General features: G+C 37.7%; 1 pseudogene; it reads left to right on the top strand.

The window, feature by feature from the left end:
- Positions 1–13,472, top strand: part of LOC132226043 (large ribosomal subunit protein uL23-like) — a 32,940-nt pseudogene extending 19,468 nt beyond the window's left edge.
- The last annotated feature ends 201 nt before the right edge of the window (positions 13,473–13,673 follow it).

Genomic DNA, 13,673 nt, shown 5'->3' with positions numbered 1-13,673 from the left:
TCTGAAGAAAACAAAACACAAATGAGAAGAACTGAGTTCAGGAAAAAATTCTCACATCATGTTTCTTAGTCATTGAAAAAAAACAAAAACCTGTAGTTATTCTAATTGAATTTCTTTCTTAGTTCTATATTTAGTTCATTTATTTATGGAACACAATACCTAGCAAAAAAGCAGAGGTTTCACCCAAATAACTGAACAAGATATCTACCCCCAAATAACTGTGTAAGAGAGTGCCAAACTTTCATTCAATTTACTAAGTAGTTTCATATATTTAGTAAAAACAGTCAAATAGATTTGTATGTAGACATGACATTTAACACATGCATGTTAGTTTTATTCCAAACCTTTAAGAGTTAATTTAAATGAAACCACTGAAAATGGTAAAAATACAAGTTTGAAAAAGGGATTTAAACTGGGCAAGGGAAAAAGTTTTTATTTTTTAGTCATTAAAAAAGAGTAAACATATAAGGAGACTCTGTTTGTTGCCACACAGTGAGCTATGGAAATTTTCAAAGTGAAAGATCTTACGAGGTTTTCTACTAAAAAAAAAAAAAAAAAAAAAAAAAAAAAAAAAGGACTGAAATATTTTAAAGCCTATTAAACAAAGATGTAAAGACAAGAGAAAACATACGCTATTTGCTTTGTTTGGATTTAACTACACATTTTTTCTAAAACCTGCTCTATTTGGAGCTGACAGGGTAAATGACTGGGCCTGTGGGTCTGGTTGTTACATGATCCTATGTAAAATGCAGATGGCAAGAGAAATCATTCCCCATATGCCCTGACTTGGATCCTCCCCTGAGCTCCCTGAAGAAAGGGCTCCAACTCTGTGCTCAGTGGCGAAACTATTTGTTGAACTGAGCCAAAGCACAGAGACTAGCCTACTGATGAATTGACAACTCAAGGGTGTCAAACAAATGATTTTGTGTTTTACTCCCAGGGAAAAGAAAATTAATGCTGGAATTCAGATGGCCCATTATGGAAACTGACATCTAAGATGGTACTAGAATGAGTGATTCCAACCCTGGAGTGACAGATCATGAAATACAAGGGGAAGTGATACTCTGGGATCCGATACACAGCCAGAAATGGACTTGTCACAACTTATCTGTGTGAGGCCAGAGCTTTGCCCTCGTACTTAAATAGAAACAAAACCTGGCTCTATGCTTCCTTTTTGAAAGTCACCCCAGCTCTGCAAACATGATCGTCTAGTACTAAATCTCCTCCTAGACAATTATGTTGGAAAGGATCACCTCATTGATTTCTAATTAAATACTAAACATACTTCCTGAACCAACCAAAGCTGCATTCAGCATTTAAAACACTAAAAAAACAAACATGAAGCTATTTGACACACTGTTCCAAGATATTCCCTTTTGGAAATCTTGGGAAATATCATTATGAGAATCAAAGGCAGAAGCATATGTACTACCTACCCTTTTTTTTAAACCAGGCTTAGAAATTCCTCCCAGAATCTTTGAAGAGCAGCAGCAGGGGAAGATAGCACAAAATAAAGTGGTTCTACTCTTTCATGGACTTGAGGTCCGTCAGAAGGGCAGAAAATCATAGATGAAATGGCACAGATGTTTTTCTTTGCCTTATCACACTCAAATTCCTTGCTAGGTTCTGAGTTTGGAGTATAAACCTTAATCACACTTTTCATGAAATACAGTAGCTTGCCTTGTCCATGGGGGGATATGTTCTAAGATCCCCCAGGAATGCCTGAAATTGTAGTACCAAACCATATATCTATATCTATATATATCTATCTATCTATCTATATCTATACAGATATAGATAGATAGATAGATAGATAGATAGATAGATAGATAGATAGATAGATAGATAGATACAGTATGTCCTCACTTGACATTGTTCATAGGTTCTTAGAAACTATGGCTTCAAGCAAATTAATGTATAATTAAACCAAATTTACTACAAGCTAATTGATGCAAACAATAGTTAATTTAATTTTCTATGGTATATTTCTGATCACAAAAATATCACCAAACCTCTAAATAAAGACACCAAAACACTTCTAATATTAAACATTGAAATACATATGAGCTATATATATATTAGAGATTATATATATATATATTAGAGATTAATAAAATCATGTAAGATAATTATTTTCTAACCTACTTATTTCACTTCAGGGTTTCAGGTGGCCAGGACCTATCCGGGCAACCCAGAGGACCAGCTGAGACCCACTCTAGACAGCATGCCCTTCCACAGCAGGGTGCCTTCACACTCACACCCACACCCACACTCACACCATGCCAGTTCACCCCACATGCACACTTTTAGGATGTAGAAGGAACTGGAGTACCCAGAGACAACCCATGCAGACATGGGGAGAACATGCAAATTCTACACAGACAGTGGCCCAAGCCCAGCATCTATTTTTTTCTTTCTTTAACGTTATAACAAAACAATGTTGAATGAAAAGACATTATTCAGGGACCTCCTGTATTACATGTTTTCATATGAATTTATAAATTAGGCAAATTAAGAGAGTTATAATTAATAATAATAATAATAATAGAATAATTATAATAATATACTGCAATTAAAGTTAGGTGAACGTGGTCTATCTCAAAATATCTTACTATACTGTACTCACTCTTTCATTTAACAGAAGCACTTTACAGCTTCTCTTCCACATGGCCAACTTGCCAGCATCACTACTTGGGCTTTGGGGCCATTATTAAGTAAAATAAGGGTTCCTTGAACACAAACACTATGATACCAAGACAGTGGATCTGATAAAGGAGTAGGCCACTTACTGGCTAAGGATGGTTAGCATATACAGCACGGAGACGCTGGACAAAGGAATAACTCATGACCTGGGTGGCAGGATAAAGCAAGATATTATGAGATTTCATCACGCTACTCAGAAAAATGCACAATTTAAAACTTACAAATTACTTATTTCTAGAAGTTTCCATTTAATATTTTGGAGTGTGATTGACTTTGGGTAACTAAAGCTGAAAAAATTGAAACCATGGCTCTGGCCAATGTGGCTCAGTTGGTTCCATGCTATAAAAAAGTTGCTGGTTTGATTCCTGGTCAGGGCACATGCCTGGGTTGTAGGCTTGATCCCGTGTAGTGGGTGTCCAAGAGGCCACAGGTTGATGTTCCACTTTAACATCAATGTTTCTCTTTCTCTCCCTCTCCTTCTTCTCTCTCTAAACATCAATAAAATTCAATAAAAATACTTTTTTTAAATAAGTGAAACCATGAGTAAGGGGGGACTACTGTACTGCCATTGGGAGCACTCCATGCTTCCACCTGGAAATTCAGGAGACTACAGGCTTGCCACATGCCCTTCTATCACCCTGAAAAAAATATAACATCTTAGCAGGTAGAAAGTCTAGGCCACTTGTGCTTCAAGTCATTTCTAATACCCACTCTCACCAGAGAAGTCTTTTTGACCTTTCCTTTACTGCCTCCAAGAAGGGTAAAATTATAGACAACTATTCTTATGGGGACCCTGGAAAATTAAGAAAAAACAATAATTAGAAGTGAAGTGAAATTAGTGGACATCCTCAGAAAGGGTGAAGGACATAAAATACTTTGCTACCAGTGATTTAAACTAGTGATCAGTGAATCTCCAAATGAAATCTAAATTTGAGGCAACTTGACAATTCCATTTTTAAAATGTGATAGTTTACAACTTTGGTCACACAGAGCACATGCCTTTCCATTTTGAGGACTTTTGGAAGAGAAGAGTGACATGAAAGCAAAATGGATAGGGAATGAAAATTGCTTTGGACACTGAATTTTGGACATCCAAGCCCAGGAGATGCCAGGCTCCGACACTCTACATTTCTTTCTTTGATCTGACTCTTCAAAAATGATTCACGTACTGACAAACTTCCCTAGTGTCCCCGGTAAGCTTCAAAGTAAACCACCGGTTGGCCCAGTATCTCTACGTTGGCTTTCCCCCATTGTATTAATGTATGAAAAGAAAAAAGAAAAAGAAAAGAAAACGCAGTGGGCATTGTACATGTGGTTTTCATATTGCCTCTTAATCACTCAGTTTGAAAGCAAATCAAAGAGGAATCAGGAGTTAAAGTGCTTGGTGTTGGGGTGAGAGTTTCAGACTCCTATAAGCCAACATTAATGTGTAGAGCATTTAATATAATTCTGGAACATCTGCATGGCAGCTGTCTTATGAAGAACAGCTTCTCAATAATCCTTAATTACACAGAATGAAAAACAGATATGTGAGTGAGAGTGGTGTGTATCTGTGTGTCTCTGTGTGTGTGTAACTAATAGGAAACCTAATTGCTGTGGTTTAAATTAAAAACAATGACAAATAATTTGAACCTGTTTTTTTAAATATGATTATAAATTCTTTCCAGGGATATGGTGAGTCATGATTGAATTGATGACTCAGGAATGTTTGTTTTTCTCCATATATGTTGAAATAGAAATTCAGTCAATTATTGTTAAGGCAAGATAAAATAACTTATGATTCGAATATCCAACCAAGTTGGAAAAGCATGGCCTACCTGAAGGATGAGCCTTCCCGCATGCCTACTTGGGGGCATGGACAACACCTCCACTTATTCTCTGTCCCCTGGTCGTGCTCTCTCTGTGAGCACAGACTCTTGTGCTTTCACCCCTAGGTTCCAGCTGGAAGCCACAGACTCTGCTTCTTCTCCCGATTCTATCTTTCCTGCTGATCACTCAGCAGTGATGGTGCCCCCAAAATGCCCACCCTATGCTTTTAGAATTTCACTGTGTTCTGTGGACACATTCTATGAGACATTAACTCTTATTGCATGAGAGGAGTCTAATAAATGTAGAAAATACCGTCATATGTAGGATTCATTACTATAGGAATCCTCAAAGCCTATAATTTGCCAAAGCATATTATGTATCCCAAAGGGATAAAGCAGGTTTGGTCCAGTTGAATCTGTCCCCTGGGGTTCAGACAACATTTTTAAAACTGATACAATTATCTGGTGCTTATTTCTTCCCTACCACTCAAAATATTTGAAAGTTTGAGTCAACCCTCCATAATGATGGAGCAGTGTGTTTTATTCACCTCTGCAAAGCATCCTTTATCTTCTACTTAAAGGACGCTATAGAAAATTAAAAAGAAAATAGTTCACCTACTTTTGAGGAATCTATAATATTAATACCCAAGCTATTTCTGAAACTTTGCAATTCATTGCTGCTTTGTTCACACTGATTCTTTTTGAACTTAATATTTTTTACTTTTCTTTCATTCTTTTTTTAATTCAACTGTTGTCACTTGCTGTTATTAAAAAGAAAAATGTCTTTTGAAGGCTTTCTTTTATCAGCTATGTCAAGAATGGCAGGGCATACCTAAGCAATGTCACCAAAATGAAAAGGAAAGATACAAATCTTCTAAATACCTAGACTATGAGTCAATTAGAAATTGAGTGCCTTGAGTTGAACCAAGAATGGGTGGAAATGACTAAAATAAAGTACAGCCAGGCCACCAATAGTAAATCACAGCTGAAAGTAAAATTAAACTTAAATTTAAGGTTTCTAAAATTTGGTGTGTGTGTGAGAGTGTGTGTGTGTGTGTGTGTGTGTGTGTGTGTGTGTTATCACATAAAAGGACATAGGTTTGGAGGTAAGGTTTTCAGTGGATAAGGAAACAAACAAGCTGGAAATTTTAGTAAAATAAATGGGGAGTGGAGAGTGCACCCAGATGGAAAAATCAAAAATTAAATTTAAAAACAACCCAAGGGATCCAAAGGTCTGTAAAAGGAATATTCTATGACTGGAGAACATGTCTAAGACATACATAACTTCATCACTATGCAGATTGTACAATATTTCTTAAGCAGCCCAATAAATGTGCCCAAGGATAGCATTTTGAGCTACATAAAAAATATCAAAGCCCAGACATATTTCAATGCCAGTCTCTGGGCAAGCTGACCTAAGGCAGAATATTCTGGAATACCTGGTAGGCTTGAGACTTTCCTTGACTGCATTTTGGGACCAAATAGGCACTTATTTCAGCTTCTCTGATCTTTTCATATAGTAAAGAAGCAATCACACAATACTGGCTTTATTTTTTGAAACATTGGTTTTGACCCACCTAAAAGGAAATGGGGGGAGGGGGATAGGAGAGGGGGAGGAGGAAAAGGGAATAATGTCTTTCACAGCTTCAAATCAAGCACTGCTGGAAAAATGTCCAGAAAGCAATTCAAAGTTAAAATATTTGGTTTCTGACTAAATAGCCGGTAGCTTTTTATTGCAAAATGGAAATAAACAGTGCTGCTCATTTATACCAAAAAAGGACAATCTACAAATAACCCAAATCTCAAAATAAAAGTATTGCCCAACAGGCTAGGACATAATTCACCAAGGTCTTGAATTCCATTTCCTCAATGGCTACAATACATAAATTGAAGAGGCTGGAGTTGTGATTAGTAAGAAATCTTAAATATTCTGAGTCTACACCCCAGAAGACCATAGCCAGCATGGTCCATCCATTTTACTTTGTCTATTGAACAGATGCCCTCTCCCACTTATAGTCCCTAGGGATGCTTAAAACCAAGTCCAAATCATATGCAGTGACAATAACAGAAAGTCACACTGAAGTTAACTTAAATGAGAGATGATCCTATGAAACTGTTCTATTTAATGGCCAATAGTTTACAAATAACAGAGAGTGAAAAATAAATACAGTCAGTAATGCTTACAATGAGGAGGTAAAGGTTGATCAAGAGAAAGAAAAACACTATTAGTCTTCACTCGTTCCATGAGATATTGACTACTTACCGCACTAGGGACTGCAGATACAGAAAGGCATGAAAAATGATCACTTGGTAAGGAAAACAGGAATCAACAGATATATTACTCAAGACCCTCATATGTAAAAATCTAATATCTTACAACCAAATAGTAAATTAAAGGTTTCAGAGTCTTTTCAGCCACTTTATTCCACTTGGTCCTCATAGCACCCTTTAAATTAGATCAGGCAGGCAATGTATGAGGATACAAAGTTAGAAAGCTTGAGTTTCTTTCCAATCTTCTGCTAATAAGGATGAGGAATGAGATTAGAGCTCTGGTCTCTGGCAACACCCTCTATATAGAATACTAAAAGTGAGTTAGTAAGAAATCTTTTCATGTTTAATCACTCCAAAAATATCTGTATCCCTAGATCTCAGACTCGACAAGTTTTCTCTTGCCCTTAAAGCTAAGCCATGATGAATGGAATGATCCCAAGCTATCTTAATGACTCTTTAGACAAAAGACTTCCTCAGAACAAACATATCAGTATGTGAAATTAGTCACAGTGAGTATTAAAAATCCATAAACAATTTGGAAATCTAAATTGTGAATGTTGTCCATTAATTCATCCACTGAAGTCATATCTACTAAGAATCTAGGTGTGCTTCCAGAATGTGGAGAGTTGGGGCAGAGCACTTTCGCTAGAGGAGCAGCAGACAGAGGCTTAGACTAGAGATGAGCCTGAAGCATACCATGGCAGACAAGAGGTAGCTGGCCCAAGAGGAGGTTTGAGGCCATCTCAGGTTGAAGGCTGGGATGGGATCTTTTTCCTAAGTGCAGTGAGAATCCACTGAAGGATCGTAGTTAGGGGAATAAAGTTAACTGATTTTAGCAAGTGGATCATGAAATGAATCCCTGAACCTCCAAATACAGAAAAAGATGCTCTATAGGAAGCAGCTGGCTTTATTATCTGCCTGATGAATGGAAATGTGTTTGAACAACTTGCACAAGCAAGGTGGGACTTCGCAAGTGCCATTCTAATTACAGAGCCTTGCCATTCACTTGTGGGTGCTGACAGTTTCCAATATGGTCCTTGTACAAAAGATTTCAAGCAACTGTGAAGAGAGTCTGGGGTCGCCATCTTGGGCTCAGTCTGGCATTTATCGCAGCCATAGTTGCAGAGTTTATGAAGTTGGGTTAATGCACAGCAGGAGGATCCAGGCATTGTTACTGGAATTGCTTCTTCCACGTTGTCTCCAGGGAAACCGACTCAGTGACCCAATCCTTTCCTCCAATTCTAATTTCCTCCATCAATGGCCAGTGATTATCTAAATGAGATTTCTCAAGTATGTCTTCAGTGTATTGAGGACGAAATAGCAGGCATAAAGCATTTTTTAAGCATGAACTATTTTCTGTATAATAATCAACTATCTCATTTATTCAGCCTGTCATCTGTTACCCATAAGCAGTTCCATATGCATTGTTTTATATTTGGGATACAAGACTGTTCAGCCGTGGCATCCATTTGGTAACAGGAGGCACATGTTTTAAACATGCTTAATGTTATTGCCCTATAATGTCTTGCCTCAGAGCATTCCTTCCTAAGAGTACAATGCTCTTTGTGAATACCACCTCATTAATCCTGGGAGAGGCAGCAGCAATCACTCTCCTCACATTTTACCAATAAGGAAACAGAACCACTGAGAGATTCAGAGTGAGCCAAGATGATGTGCAGCTACTTAATAGCAGGGTGGTGGATGAATTCCTGATTCTACTTGAACTAATGTCTTTACAACCTGCTCAACCCACCCTAGACCAACACATTAAGCACTAACAGATAAACTAACATCTATTCTTTTTTTAAATTTTATTTTATTGCTGAAAGTATTGCAAAGAGTATTATATATGTCTCCTTTATTTTTTTCCCCTTGACCTTCCCTGGCCACCCATACCCCCCAGTGTCTTGTGTCCATTGGTTATGCTTATATGCATGCATACAAGTCCTTCAGTTGATCTCTTACCCCCCGCAACCCTCCCCAGCTTTCCCGCTGTAGTTTGACAGTCTGTTCGATGTTGTTCTGCCTCTGTATCTATTTTTGTTCATCAGTTTATAATGGTCTTAATTATCCATAAATGAGTGAGGTCATGTGGTATTTTTCTTTCATTGACTGGCTTATTTCAATTAGCATAATGCTCTCCAGTTCCATCCATGCTGTTGCAAATGGTAAGAATTATGTCTTTTTTACAGCAGCAACATCTATTCTTTTTTAAATTTTTTATTGATTTTCATATAGAGGGATAAAGGGAGAAGAGAGATAGAGACAGAAATAGAGATAGATAGATAGATAAATAGAGATTGATTTGTTGTTTCATTTATGCATGCATTCATTGGTTGCTTCTTGTATATGCCCTGACTAGCGATCAAATCCTCAACCTTGTTTTTTTTTTTTCAATGCTCTAATCAACTGAGCTTCCCAGCCGGGGCCCCTAACATCTATTCTTGAATGGTAGGTATATCCTGGAGCCTTTTCAACCCTCCACAATCTGTTTGGGGTACTACCATTTCAGAAGCTACTTTCTTTATCAGGCAGGTTTTGTTACTATGAGATGTAAGCTCTAGTTTCCAACCACATTCATAAACAATAGGTGCAATCATGAAGGCTTTAAATTCAAGGCTATGACTCCCTTCAGCATTTTTGTGGCTGTCTTGGACACTCACAGAGCTCTGAATGGACCAGGCACTTGGACTTAGCATAAATCTCTGCTTTAAAACTATTCAAAACAGCTCAGTAAAACTTAGAAGCTGCCCATGACTTAGGCTGTTTTAATTAACCTTGGGTTTTGGGTAAATTCCCTGTTTGTTAGCATTTTGCAATTCTAGAATTCCGTTACCTTATGTCTCAAAATGAAGTTAAGTTTTAAAAGATTCTTTCCAGTCCTGAATGTCCTAAAAGTTACTGTTGATGTCTATGGTGCCACATTTTTAGTACGACTTTCTTCAGGCTTTGATGAAGCTCATGATGACAGCTAGCTTTTGTGGCTTGTAAAAAAGCAAAATAAATATAGAAAAAAGGACATCTGATCTGAAATTATTTGGTGGATAACTGTAAATATGACATCTGTGATAAGTAAGCCACTTTTGTGCATATTCCAATTAATTGCAGGTTGTTTTTCCTGTCATTTTGCACCATCACCATATTCTAACACTACTGAGTTTTTGTGTTTTGTTTTTTCAGTAAGAAAATGAACAATTAGAAGTTCTATGTTGGACAAAAGCAATGGAGAACAATGAGTCAGCCAAATCATTACCCTCTTGTTCTTTTATCCTCAAGAAATTAATATCCATGGAATTCTTTTTTTTTTCAGTCTACCCAACAATCTGGGCCCATGAACAGACAAAAATATTCATTATTCCCTTACCATAGAAGTACTATTCACATTGTTCCAAAGCCATAGGCGCATTCTCATTTGAGTGTTCCATTTTTATGGCATTAATCATTGAGTTTCAAAAGAATAACTTGATGCTAGTGTCTGAATTATAGTACTTTAGTGCTTTGCCCAAATGCTCACAAATGTTCCATTCTTTGCATGCACATTACTCTTTAAAGATACTTAGGATAAACGTAAACTAAAGAGGCAGTAGAGAGAGTTGAGATGAACTGGAAGATAGTTTACACACATGTGCTTGCATACAGCAAAACAGAAATAATAAAATCAGGCCTTCAAGAATCTTTGAGCTCATTAGTCCCAGAATTATTAGCTGTCTGTGGTACTGCCTAGAACACTGAATGACACATGTTGACCTTCTCAGAAGTCTCCTCGGGGAGTCCCGCTAACTGTATTCAGGAAAAGGATTCACTTGAAGTTGCATGAGTCTTCTCTGTTTTTACATTTTCCTCTTCCCATTTTACTTTCCACAAAATATCTGGGATGTTCAGAAGGTTGAATGTTAAAGGTGGTCATGTTCAATCTAGCTTTATTCCAAGATAGAATAGGGGTTTGCTAAAAATATTTTCCCACAAGATTCCTAATACTTAGAAATCATAAAAGTGGAGCAAGATTTTGTATACACCATGAATAATAAGTTTTGAAATGTAACCTTAAGAACAGAAAATCTATGATTTAAAGTCAAACAAAAATGTAAATATCTGGTATCAAAGATAATGAGAATTAGGGTAAAAAAAAAAAAAAAACGGGTTCAAGTCTCAATTCTGCCACTTTCTAGCTATGTGAATATGGGCAGATTATGTATCCTGAATCTTGGGTTGTTTGCAAAAGAATAAAAAATAGGGATAGTAAATGATAATGAAAGGAGACTTGACTTGGGGTGGTCAACACACGATACAATATACAGATGATGTATTATAGAATTGTACACCTGAAACATATATAATTTTATTAACCAATGTCATACCAATACATTCAACAAAAAGGCTTCAAAATTAATTGATTAATTAATTAATTAAAGAGACACACACACACACCCTGCCTCCATTCTCATCTTTGACCCCCGGACACCTGGAGAAATAATAAGGGAAAAGGCTTTGGCCCTCTCTTTGGCAGGTGATGGCAATTGACCCAGAACACTGAAGAGACAAACCCAGAACCCACAAGCATGGGAGGTTTAGCAGATTTCTATAGGAGGTCCCTGACCCCTCTGATACTGCCCTAGAATATTCTCATGGGCACAGATAACAGATTATCACCATTGCTCTTAACTTCAGTATTCTGAAGTTGCTGCACCCTTCAAAAATAAAATAAAAAAGTTATCATTACAGTGATTTTATAAGAATTAAAGAGAATGGAATTATGCCTAAACTAACCTGATCAATATTGCCAAATCCTATGATCAGTTTTTATTTTTCATCGACTTTATGTACTAACAGCATATGATGGCATTGGCTCCTCTGTCATTCTTGATAAGCTTTCTTCACTTGGCCTCCTGGAAACCATATTCTCCAGGGTTATTGTTGTCCTACTTCAATTGTTTGAATCTTTTCAATCCTCGTTGCTGTTTCCTCCTCATCTTTATAGCGTCTTAACATTTGAGTATTCCAGGGCTTATCAGGAGAGGGATCCCAGGATAAGAAGGTTCAAGAGGGCTAAAGTCAAGCTCCTCAAGCCTTCAGAACCAGAAAGGGATCAAAGTCAGATCAGGTGCAGGCAGAAGAGTGGCTGTCCTGTGGTGAGGATGTATTCTGCCTATAAGTAGATGCATGCTGAGCTCCAATGGTGAAAGGAATGAGATATGACCATGTATTCTAAATAATCCAAAATAATTCTCACAGTCTAATTCATTTGTAACTTAGATTTGACCTTAATTTATTTTGAAGATCTTAAACAAGTCATGGCCCCAGCTTACAACTGACAAAGAAAATATCTCAAAGATTTTATTTTACCAAATTTATATCAGATTTGGGTATTGAGTTTGGAACTGGAGTGGCGGCCCAGACAGGAGGGTGAAAACAGCTCAATCTGAGGGCTCCTAAGTATAGTAGATGTTCCTTGAGGTAGAGCAGGAAAACTTGGAGACACATGGAATGTGTGTTGGGCAGAAACAGAAGGATTTGGGTACTAGGTTTCTAATAAAAGTATATTAATTATTCTGAAATATTATACTTTTACTCTGTTTTCCAGGAAGACCACTCTTTAAGTTTTAAAACATTTGTGGAAAGCATTATCTCCACATTAAATTCCAGATAGAGTACAACAGAGTAACCGATCCAACTAATATTTCACTTACTTTATCATAAGTGCTTGCATACGATTTACACGTTATCTCTATTGAGCTCCGTCATAATAGATACTAACTAGTATGACCCCATTTTATTTTTCTAATCATTTTTTTTTTTTTACAGAGAGGAAGGGAGAGGGATAGAGAGTTAGAAACATTGACGAGAGAGAAACATTGATCAGCTGCCTCCTGCATAGCCCCTACTGGGGATGTGCCCACAACCAAGGTACATGCCCTTGACAGGAATCGAATGTGGGACCCATCATTTCGCAGGCCGATGCTCTATCCACTGAGCCAAAACAGTTAGGGCAAGTATGACCCCATTTTATAATGAAGAAATTGAGGTGGGAGCGAGTCTCTGAAATTCTTTTCATGAAGATGGCACTGAAAGCAAAAAATGGACCCCTGCCGCTCCCAAAGCCAAAGCCAAAGCCAAACAAAGGCTTTGAAGGCAAAGAGCAGTGCTGAGCCCTAACCAGTTTGGCTCAGTGGATAGAGCGTCAGCCTGCCGACTCAAGTGTCCCAGGTTCAATTCTGGTCAAGGGCATGTACCTTGGTTGCGGGCACATCCCCAGTAGGGAGTGTGCAAGAGGCAGTTGATCGATGTTTCTAACTCTCTATCCCTCACCCTTCCTCTCTGTAAAAAAATCAATAAAATATATTTTTTAAAAAAGAAAGCAGTGCTGAAAGGTGTCTACAGTCACACAAAAAAGAAGATCCGCATGTCACCCATCTTCCAGTGCCAAGGAGAAACAAGCTTGACCACTGTGCCATCATTAAATTCCCCCTGACTACCAAGTCAGCCATGAAGAAGATAGAAGACAATACACTTATGTTCATTGTGGATAGCAAGGCCAACAAGCACCAGATCAAACAGGCTGTGAAGAAGCTCTGTGATATTGACGTAGCCAAGGTCAACACCTTGATCAGTCCTGATGGAGAGAAGGCAAAAGTTCTACTGGCTCCTCACTGTGATGATTTGGATGTTGCCAACAAACGTGGGATCATCTAAACCGAGTCAAGCTGCCTAATTCTAAATATTAAAAATTTACACTATAAAAAAGAAAGAAAGAAACTGAGGTTCAGAGAATAGTTAAGTCACTTGCCCACAGTTGCTCAGCAAGTGGTGGAACCAAGCAAACAGGCAAACTGACTCCAAGGCACACAAGCTTGCTTACATAATGCTGCTTGTGTCCTCACTGGCTGAGGCAGA

The sequence above is a fragment of the Myotis daubentonii genome, chromosome 1, assembly GCF_963259705.1.
Source record: "Myotis daubentonii chromosome 1, mMyoDau2.1, whole genome shotgun sequence".
Taxonomy (NCBI): domain Eukaryota; kingdom Metazoa; phylum Chordata; class Mammalia; order Chiroptera; family Vespertilionidae; genus Myotis; species Myotis daubentonii.
This window is presented reverse-complemented; position numbering and strand designations above follow the sequence as displayed.